We start from the raw sequence: 10,343 nt of genomic DNA, 5'->3' as shown, positions 1-10,343 counted from the left end.
TGCTTTATAGACCCAGTAAACACTGATACTACACTGCTATCTCTTAACAAATATGAGAATTTTGAAACTCAGATGATATGTCTAGATGAATCATAGAATTATTAGGGTTGGAAAAGACCTCCAAGATCATCTGGTCCAACCATCACCCTACTACCACTGTCACCCACTAAACCATGTCCCTAAGCACCAGGTCCAACCCTCCTTAAACGCCCCCAGGAGCAGTGACTCCACCATGTCTCTTGGCAACCCATTCCAATGCCTGACTGTTCTTTCTGAGCAGAAATGTCTCCTTATTTTCAACCTAAACCTCTCTTGGCACACCTTGAGGCCATTCCCTCTGGTCCTAGCACTAGTTACCTGTGAGAAGAAGCCGACCCCCAGCTCCCCACACCTTTCTTTCAGGTAGCTGCAGAGAGCAATGAGGTCTGCCCTGAGCCTTCTCTTCTCCTGACTAAACAACCCCAGTTCCCTCAGCTACTCCTCATCGAACTTGTGTCCCAGGCCCTTCACCAGCTTCGCAGCCCTTCTCTGGACATGCTCTAGGGCCTCAATGTCCTCCTTGTAGTGAAGGGCCCAAAGCTGAACACAGCACACAAGATGCAGCCTCACCAGAACAGAGCACAAGGGGATGATCACCTCCCTGGTCCTGCTGGATGCACTATTCCTGACACAAGCCAGGGTGCCTCTGGCCTTCTTGGACACCTGGACACACTGCTGGCTCGTGTTCAGGTGAGCATCAACCAACACCCCCAGATTCTTTTCCTCTGCACAGCTTTCCAGCCACTCTGCCCCAAGCCTGTAGCACTGCATGGGGTTGTTGTGGCCAAAGAGCAGGATCCAGCACTTAGCCGTGTTGAACCTCATCCCATTGGCCTCTGCCCATCGACCCATCCTATCCAGCATCCAGTACTGTATTACCCTAATATTAAATGTACAACTAGACATAACAGCATGTTCTTTTGCTTCATGCTCATTGATGTTTTAATTATCAAGGGCCACTAATATAACATCTGCATGAGTGAAGTCAGTGTTATGGTCCTTAGGTCCCCAGATAAGAACCACTGCCCGGTTCTTCACTGGGGAAGCTGGAGCACTGACATCTTCCTCAATTGCACATTGCTGTCTCTGCAGCCATTTTTTGTCCTTTCCTGGTGGTATCTTTATGCATTGTTTTGACTCAGTAGTAATACCTTTTTCCTCCTTTAGGAGCTGACCCCAGTTCTTTGCTGAGGACCCCAGGACCAGGTTGTCCAGTGGGATGTGCATTACTGCTCTCCAGACCCTACCCTGGGTAGGTGCCAGGGCACAGACTTCAAGCACCCCATCCCACGTGAGCTGTGCTATGGCTGTATCCTCATGCTAGGTGTCAAATCATGAGATCTAGTTTCTGCTTCTAATTATTCAAGGGTTTGTTAAATTAAGCCTTGTTTCTTTTTTCCAAAGAAATCTGAATTTATAAATAGATTTTATTATGATGACAGGAAACATATGATACTCTATTCAGGGTTCAACACATGCATATTTATAGTGTAGTACTTGTCCTCTTTGTATCATTCTGGATTTTTGTATGGGAGGTACACAAGATTGCCTCTCAGATGAAACATCTTGTTGCTTTCTGAACCTGTAGCTGCTCGTTTCCTCCCTGTGCCTCCTCTCTTCTGCCTGCTGCGAACACGAGCACTGATTTGTGCTCTTCTGCCCAACAGCTGAGGAGCAAAGCTTCCAAACCAGCTGAAGAAAACAGGGGCAAAGCTCCTCTGCTCATGCTGGCTGGGTGGCTCATCATGCATGGCCTAGCTCTTGGAGGGTCCCAATGTGAGCAAGCACCTGCGTGGGAGCCCCAGTGACCTGCCTGCCCCAGTGCCCAGCACCCAGTTCTGGGGATGTGGCAGCAAACACAGGGCTGGAGGAGCAGAAGTGTGCTGTCCCTTCCAGAAAGGGCTTTTTAAGCCAAGGAAAGCCTGCTAGCGTCAAGGGAGGAAAGCATAATCCATAAATGTCAGCAGACACGACTGACCACTGACAATTTGGGATGATGTACCTGATGTATCCCACTTTTCTGCTTTTTTTTTTTTTTTTTTTTTTTTTAAAGCACTCTACTATGCCTTCTTAGCAGCTACTATTTCAAAAAAATGCAGCTCTAAAATCCTAGAGGAATTACTATATGTACAATTTCATATGTATTTAGATGGGTACCATATGTCTTATTGATTTGATAGTGTAGCTTTTTCCAATAAATTGAATTTATTCAGACAAAAATAGGGAAATAAATGTCAATGGCTGTAAGTAGGAGTGCTGGCACGAAGAAACAAACCTTAAAAGCACATGGCTCAAGAACCTGTGCAAATCTGATCTGGGAATGGAGTGGAAGCAGAGTGTAATTTTAGTGCCCCTTTTAAGACTGCAACAGCAACAGGCAGTGATTATTTTTTGGCATTTTCCTGCATAATGATGTGTTGATGATAAAGCATTGAAGTAAATATGTTATGAGGGGCTTTTAAATTATTATTATTATTATTTATTTATTTTAGCAGAGATGCCTAAAGCACTGAGGAGCTGTTGCTGTTTTTCCTTTAACAGGACAAATAAGCAACAACAGACCATGCCTTTTAAAACTGGAAGTATATTCTTGGCTTATTTGACCAGTACCAAACCAAGATTGTGTACAGCAATTTTACTTTATATGACACATAAAGGATAATAGTTTTAAAATAGGTCACCCATAATAAAGAAAAGAAAACCATTGCCATAACATATATGTATATATTATCAACACTCTAAAAAAAGGAAGTAAGCAAATGGGTATATTAATCACAGGAGTGTTGTATTGAGGTTTACAGCAATTAGTAACAACGGCAACAAAGCATTTTTCATCACTTCTGTCAAATTTGCTCTTCATTGCACAGATCTTCATTGTGTAAACCTGGTGCCTCTTACACTGATCTCACATGTCCAAATCTCCCTTGACTTCACTGAAGTTAATCTCAATATACATTCCTGCATCTGAAAAGTAAATAGATGGCAGATCTTGTTTATTACTGAAGATAGAATAGGATCTTTTTAGATGAAGAATGATAAACTGTCAACACATCTAATATTTAATCTCTATTTGCACCAGAAATCTGGCTGGCAGAGCTATTTCCATTCCAGTCAAACAGCAGGAGGATACAATGTCATTTTTGTATCTGCCAATTCTGAACATCAACCTCCCAGGCAAAGTGCTACTACTAACTTTCGTTTGAAAAATGAACAAATGAAGCAAATAATTCAGAGAATAATTTCAAAATAATCACTGCATTCAAGAGAAGTGACCCTGCACAACATATAAAGTAAAACGAGGTGAAAGTCATTGATTATATGGTTCCCTGTGACTTATCCACACAATATACTGTGCTAATAAAAATAACTTTTTAAGATGTAAAAAGGACGATAACAGTTTTCTGGTCTGCTTTTCTTTATCACATAGACCATAGGCTTTCAGCTAGGACAGTTTTTGTACACAGGTTTGATGTATGGCATTTTACATATTACCTGATGCTGAGCATTGAAGATTTGATAGAGTACTGCAAATTTCTCCCAGTGTATAATCAACTGTTGTTTTTTTTTTGTTGTTGTTGTTGTTGTTGTTTTGTTTGTTTGTTTTTTTCAGTTCTAGCATTTATTAGATGGCCTTGTGCTGATTTCTTCTGTGTGAATTTCTTGTACACGTTTGTTGTTGAATATGTTACTCCAGACAGAATGTCAAAAAGAGAAAGCAGGAGCATAGATCTCTACTGGCAATTTTTCTAAGCTTTGCTTGAAACAACCAAGTATAGCAACATAAATTTACTTAGGTGCTGTACTCAACAGTGAAATTCCAAGTGTGGCCAATAGCAATTTGGGTTATGGCTTGTTTTCCTGCATCATCTTCTCACCATTTCAAAAGCAGCAGCAGCTGCAAAGTAAGCTGTGCTGTTTTGGTGCGCCTGAAACAGTTCATTCTCTTTGCTAGCTTAAAAAATTAATTAAAACTCAGGAAAGCATTTAAATGTACACAATAATATATTTTAAAATATCCATCAGAACTTGAACCATTCACGGAGAAGCATATCGATCAGTTGCCTGTAAGATCAGAACAGGCTTCTCTCCATTCAGACAACACTGCCTGTGATTTCGGCAGCAAGAGCAAGAGCAGGACAGGTCCCCGAGCACCGTGGTTGTGGCTGTCAGGGACAACACATGCCCGAAGCCAACACAGCTCAGTGCTCAGGGGCGCACCAGGCAGGCCAAGCCCTGCTGCTGGCGCTGCTGCTCCTTCTGGTCTCGGCTTGCTTTCTGTCACACAGTACAGGTGCAATACAGGTGCATGTATCCTACAGGGTAAAGAACACCAGAAATTTTGTTCCCTTAAATTCTCCCAATTCCCTTTTAGTAAAAGAGTGAATAAGTCTTCAAAGACAGGTATTGTGAGTCCTTTTCACTCCCAAGCATGTGTTTCTGTGTTTCTGAGTCCAAAAATAAAACACAAACCCAAGACAAATGTGCCCCCTATCCCAAACCCCAGAAGGCCAAGTTCCAGAGACAGCAGTTAAAAATGCTAACAATTCTCCACCTAGGAAGATTCATTTTTAATTCAGACCAGCAAAATGCTCTTTTTGGGTTTATTTAGATGCTATAATTTAAGAAGTCACTGGCAAATTAAGCAGAAAAGTGCAGAGGTGTGGGGAAATGTCCTTATATTGAAGAAACACTATGATAAGTGATCTACTTGAAGTACAGACATGTATATATATATATAAAAGAGTATTTACCATTAACCTCATCCCAAGTGGCCAATTACTGTTCTTTTTATTTCCTTTTATTATGAGATTCAGAGAACACTCTACAACAAAGCCCTTCTGATATTCCTCAGCAATTATTTCTGTGATTATGTGCTTTTCTTTTCTTCCCTGTTTGTGAGTCCCTACAGAGCCTCAAGGAAGCCAATTGTTTCACTCCCTGGAGCAGCCACAGTCCTGGCCACCTCATCTGACCCTGCACTCATTTTGGCTGCATTTTAGCCAGCAAAGCCCCTGCTCCACCGTGTGCTGCTGTCTTCCCATCTACAGCAGCCCCAGGACTATAAAAATGTGCCCCAGAGGTACTACTGGAGCTCCCATGCCCTGGGGCACTGCAGAGGGGGGCTTTGCCCACCACTGACCTTGCTCTGAAGGGATCCCAGCTGCCTCATTTCCAGCAGTGAATTCCAGAGTGAATCTGGTCCAGCTGGGGTGAGTTAACCCCTATGTCTGTGCTACCTCCAGCCAAGGGAGCCTCAGCGGACGGGGTCTGCAGGTGTCTTCTGCAGCAGTTCTCTTCCCCTGATGTGGTGGCCCAGAGGCAGGACAGCCCCAGCTGGAGGTTAGCAGTTGCCACCAACTCAGTGGTGGATGCTACTGGGGTAGTAAGGGCTGGTCAAGAGCTTTTGATGGTGCAGTGCACTATAGAGAAAGAAAAACTGGTAAGATTTAAAAGAACCTGTCTGATACATAGTAAATGGGGGAGGGGAAATAGCACCAAAACTTACTTAGTGCTAGTCACTAGCTTGACCTTTTTGCTTGACTAAAATGCTGTTTTAATATATACGTAGGTTGCTATTTCTGTATGCACCTGGATGAGCAGTGTTCTGAAACAGTACGAGTGCCTTCATCTGCACAAAGTCTGCTGAGTCCTCAAACAGGTGTTAGGCAGCAGGGAGAGCTGGGATGTTGAATTTTAGAGGAGAAAACAACAACAATAAAAAGCTAAATGTGGTATCAGCGGAGATATTCATCTTATAGGCACCATGTATCTGTATTCAGTAAATAGATATTACATGTTAGTAGTCATTGCATTACAAAGCCCTTGAAGCAGTTTCATTATTGCTTTTTATTTTGCTGATTGCTCATTAACTGTCTCTGTTTAACCACCTGGGTGTCTGAGCAACCGGGAGCTCTGTCTTTCTGCCTGTGAGAATCAGTTACAGACGGATGGGTGCCAAGGTCCTTGGAGTATGCTCTTGACCATGATAGACATGTTCAATAAGGTAGCTCAGCCTGTTGAAATAACTTCTTTACCCTGATCCATCTGATAATAAATATAAACTGAATCACACCTATATTTGGGAAATCATTTTATGGGAATGTGTTGATGTTTCACATTTCCACATAAAGTGAGTAGAAGTGACGTGTTTTGGGTAATCTCACAGATGACGCAGCTAGTTGGGGTATTCATCCTTTATGACGATGATCAGTATCATCAGAGGGGTAGCTCCTTTTTAGCAATTCAGCCTGTATAATCCACAAAGGCTGCATGAGACGTGAGTCACACAGGGCTGTGAGATGCATGTGTTAGAGAACACTTATCTGAGATTTGTGTTCTTGTAAAAAGCTAAACTGTGTTATACAGGAGAGCAGCAGGAAACACTTCTTAATGTTTAATGTAAAACCTTCCTTTAAATTATGTGGCTTAAACACAATGTCAAACATGCATGTTCAAGAGATGGCTTTGCAAATCCACTCTTGCCTTGTTCTACTCTGTACTCATATGTTATTTTTTTTATTCCAAAGTTTGATATTGGCTGCAGTGTGCTGCGCGTAAATACTATATAAAGACAAATGCATACGCATAAAGGAAAATGTTAGGTGCTGCAACTATTTGTTAGTCAGCTTTAGCTTTTTATACAGTGTTTATCAACTTTTTTATTATTATTATTATTTATATTAGTAAAAAGATTTATTATTAACCAGGACTCCAACACAGATAAAGAAGACTATGACCATCCTAAGTAAACCTTGCATATCACCATAGTTACATGACAAAAAAAAAAATCATGCTCAGTAACTCAGTTATTGATGAGGAGGTGACAATATACTGTGAAATACCTTGTTTTCTTAATATGCACTTACGAACTATTCATGTTCAAAACAAAAAACATATGAAGAATGATAAAAATTTGACTTTATAGACATTAAAGCATTTTCTATTATGAAGTATTCAGCTTTTAAGAAGTATGTCTGTAATTTCATGTGTTCACAGATTGCAGGAGGTCTATTATTTATAATAGCAAATGGAATTTAAAAAATGTACCAGGAGAAAACTTGTCCTTTGCAGTCTATTGTTTTAAAATGATCAATTACTGAACCACGTTTCAAATTTGTTGGATTATTTTATTGTTGCCTTTAAAAGCTCTTGAAGATAGACCGGGGAAGTAGCCTACAAACTTGTGCTCATACCCTCCAGGGTAGCTTTGCCCGAGAGCAGGGGAAGTCCCCTAAGGCTGCTAAACCCCTATAAGCTTGTCAAATTATTAGCATAGTTAATCTTCATTGTATTTCTTTGTAGGCAGAGAAAGCTGGCAACAGACACAATAATGCCTTCAAGCCCTTAGTGTCTCCTGGCGCAGGAGCCAGGAGAAATGTCCTTACCCTGGGCAACACCTGGGGAAAAGGGCTGCCCATGCGCGGTGCTTTCTCTGACTGCCACTGCTCAATACTGTGTGTGCAGGCTCTGTGTGTGTTTCTGTGTGGTGGGACAAGACTGCCCACGCTGACTCTCCCTAAGGGTTTCTCCTGTGGTACATCCACCATTGTACATGTATATCCACAACCCCGTTCTCAGTGTGCCCTCTGTAGCTGTCCCAGACCTCTTCGTGGATCTGTCCAGGTTGCAACAAGCTTTCCAATTAAAACAAGTAGGAAATTTTTTGGAGACAATCGTCAAGAAGAGAGGAAACATCTATTTAGAATGGTGAGCCCAGTGGAAAGATTTGCAGGGCTTTTCTCTGTGACCAACACATTCTTTAAAGCAGCTGAAGCTGCCCATCCCGAGGGACGCAGGCTCTGGCTGGATCACCGGGGCTGTGCACACCGTCTGGTCAAAGGCAGTCTGCCCAGAGCTGGGCTTCTGGAGTGCACAAGCATTTGTAGTATCCAAACTTGCCTATTGTATGGACATTTCCATATGAATTGGTTTGAAGTTCAGCTTCTGCTTTGAAGTTCAGCCATACAACAGCACTCTGTTCTTATATGTTTATCACAAGCTTGTTGCAAACTTGGGGCGTTATCTTGGTTTCACAAAAATGTAAACAGCAGCAAGTCAAGAAATCTCTAACAAAACTGAGTTCTCCCAAGTTTAACTTGAAATCTAAGTGCTGGAGTAGGCTGTTTTCTTGAATTGTCTAACAAGTGAAGAAAGATATTTTTTTTGGAGATGGGCAAATATAGAAGTTCATTTTAAGGTAAATCATCCTTTGGAGTATAACTTGAATCTGTTTTGAAGGTATTCTCTGGGACTGCAGGGCCGTGCAGAGGATGCTGTGAGGAAAGAGGGAAGGCGACAAAGCAAAATGTCCCTGGAGGTGCCTGTGCCAGTCACCAAGTGCCAAGGTTCCCAGATCCCTCCTGAGAAATCCTGTGTAAAGTCATTGTAAAGGAAAATGGTTCTGCTGGTCTTGTTCTTCCTTGCCAATGCAGAATACTTTCTGCTGGAGAGCTTCACAGAATGGCCGAGGTGGGAAGGGACCTCTGAAGATCATCTAGTCCAACCCCTGCCGAACAGGATCACCTAGAGCACCTTGCACAGGATGGCATCCAGGCGGGGTTTGAATATCTCCAGAGATGGAGGCTTCTCTGGGCATCCTGTTCCAGTGCTCTGTCACTCTCACTGTAAAGAAGTGCCTTCTCATATTTAGGTGGAACTTGTGGAGACAACAAAGAAACCATTCCCAGCATCAGGATTTTCTGAATGGTTTCTCCAGAGCACAGTGACTGTGTGAGAAGCTGCAGTGGTTTCATCCCTGAGGTGCTCCTGAGGACTCATCCCAGCAACCCTTCTTCTGAAGATAAGATCCTATTTCCATGCAGAAGAGATCCCAACTACCACATCAAATTTTACCACCAGTACTATTATGACTGTAAGCAACACTACACGTGCCCAGAATCCTTTTGTGAGCTGCTTCTGCTTGATCTCTGGGCATGGGAAGATCTGCTCTCTTTGGTCTTCAGTGGCAGTCATGCTGCCGACTCACAGGGTGCAGAGATACCACGTCACATTGCTGTTCAGAGCCTTGGATTGCACTTTTTTCATTGCCTGTTACAGCAGAGTAAAAGCACTTGTAGTTCTCCCTGCATGCACATCTAAAACCTGCGAGAAAGGGTAAATGCCCTTACACAGTTTTGATTCCAAGCACTCGATGTCTGACTTTAATCTCACACTTTTTCTTCATGGATCTTGCCCTAAAAAAGAAATTCCAGCTCTAACAAATCCACTGATAGGGAAAAAAAAAAAAAAAAAAAAAAAAAAAAGCTTTGACTTTTTTCTTTTTTTTTTTTTCCTTTTCTTTTTCTCTAAGAATTTAAAAAAAAAAAAAAAAAAAAAAAAAAAGCTGTGTCTCCCCAAAAGTTTTTAAAATTAAAATCTTAGAGGGAGACCTGCAATGTTCCTGCAGCATGTTCAGCTGGGAGATGGACCACAGCTGCCTCAGTCCCTGCCAGTCACTGCCTCTGCACCACCCCAAAGTGCTTTGTGTAAGCCTCTTGTGTTATAGCCTTGGATAGATGCTGTACCTTAGCACAGTGCAAAAAGTAATTAGGAATGGGACGCCATCTTTAGTTACTGGAATTCAAGAAAAAAGAAAGCCATCAGAAATGTCTAAAATTGACTCTAATTTCTCTCTGTGACATTAGGAAGCCTTCTCCCCCACTTCCAAACACAGGACTGTGATTTAAGCCACATGTACAGCACAGTTCTGGTAATAAAAAATGGCATTCTTATTAGAGCTCTTCTAAGTGAGAAATACTTAAAAGGATCTGAAAATCAGACTGAAACTGTTCCATTATTTCCTTTCTCAAGTTGATGCTGAAAATCTGACAAACCATTAAAGGTAACAGTATGTTTTAGTGAAGCCAATATCTATTGCTAGTTGAATCTATTGAAAAACAAAGCGTGCATTAAACAGATGTAATTACATTCTAGGGGAAAAAAAAAAAAAAATATATATATATATATATATATTTCTAACAGTGTAAGAAAAGTGTTCATGGCTCAAATGTTGACTTTTAACCTTTCCCCCTGTTTTACTTAATCAAAATTAAAATAGCTGTTGGTGGCATAAATGCCCCATACAACGAAGGAAGAGTATGCAAATATCCTACTGATCAATGCCCTTACTGGAACAAAAACCTTTAAAGCATACAATCAATTTAAAGAGTTAAATCCAATCCCTTTAATTTGATAGAAGAGACCTCTTTCCCCCTGCTTGCAGGTACTCATTCCATGCGTTCCAGTAAAGATTCATCAGCTCTGGGCACCTCCACAGAGGTTAACGTTTCCCATAAAAACACCAC

The 10,343-nt window shown here is 41.6% G+C and overlaps 1 long non-coding RNA gene across 2 annotated transcripts; it reads left to right on the top strand.

Annotated features, from left to right (window-relative positions):
* Window positions 1-5,139: 5,139 nt before the first annotated feature.
* Window positions 5,140-9,448, top strand: LOC311440312. 2 transcript variants are annotated; one of them, XR_014695329.1, is made up of 2 exons: window positions 5,140-5,249; window positions 8,278-9,448. It is a non-coding gene; the product is annotated as an uncharacterized lncRNA (long non-coding RNA). The 2 variants fall into 2 exon arrangements; XR_014695330.1 differs by lacking the exon at window positions 5,140-5,249 and adding an exon at window positions 5,354-5,479.
* The last annotated feature ends 895 nt before the right edge of the window (window positions 9,449-10,343 follow it).

This window comes from Aythya ferina, assembly GCF_964211825.1.
Source record: "Aythya ferina genome assembly, chromosome: 8".
In the NCBI taxonomy this organism is placed as follows: domain Eukaryota; kingdom Metazoa; phylum Chordata; class Aves; order Anseriformes; family Anatidae; genus Aythya; species Aythya ferina.
This window is presented reverse-complemented; position numbering and strand designations above follow the sequence as displayed.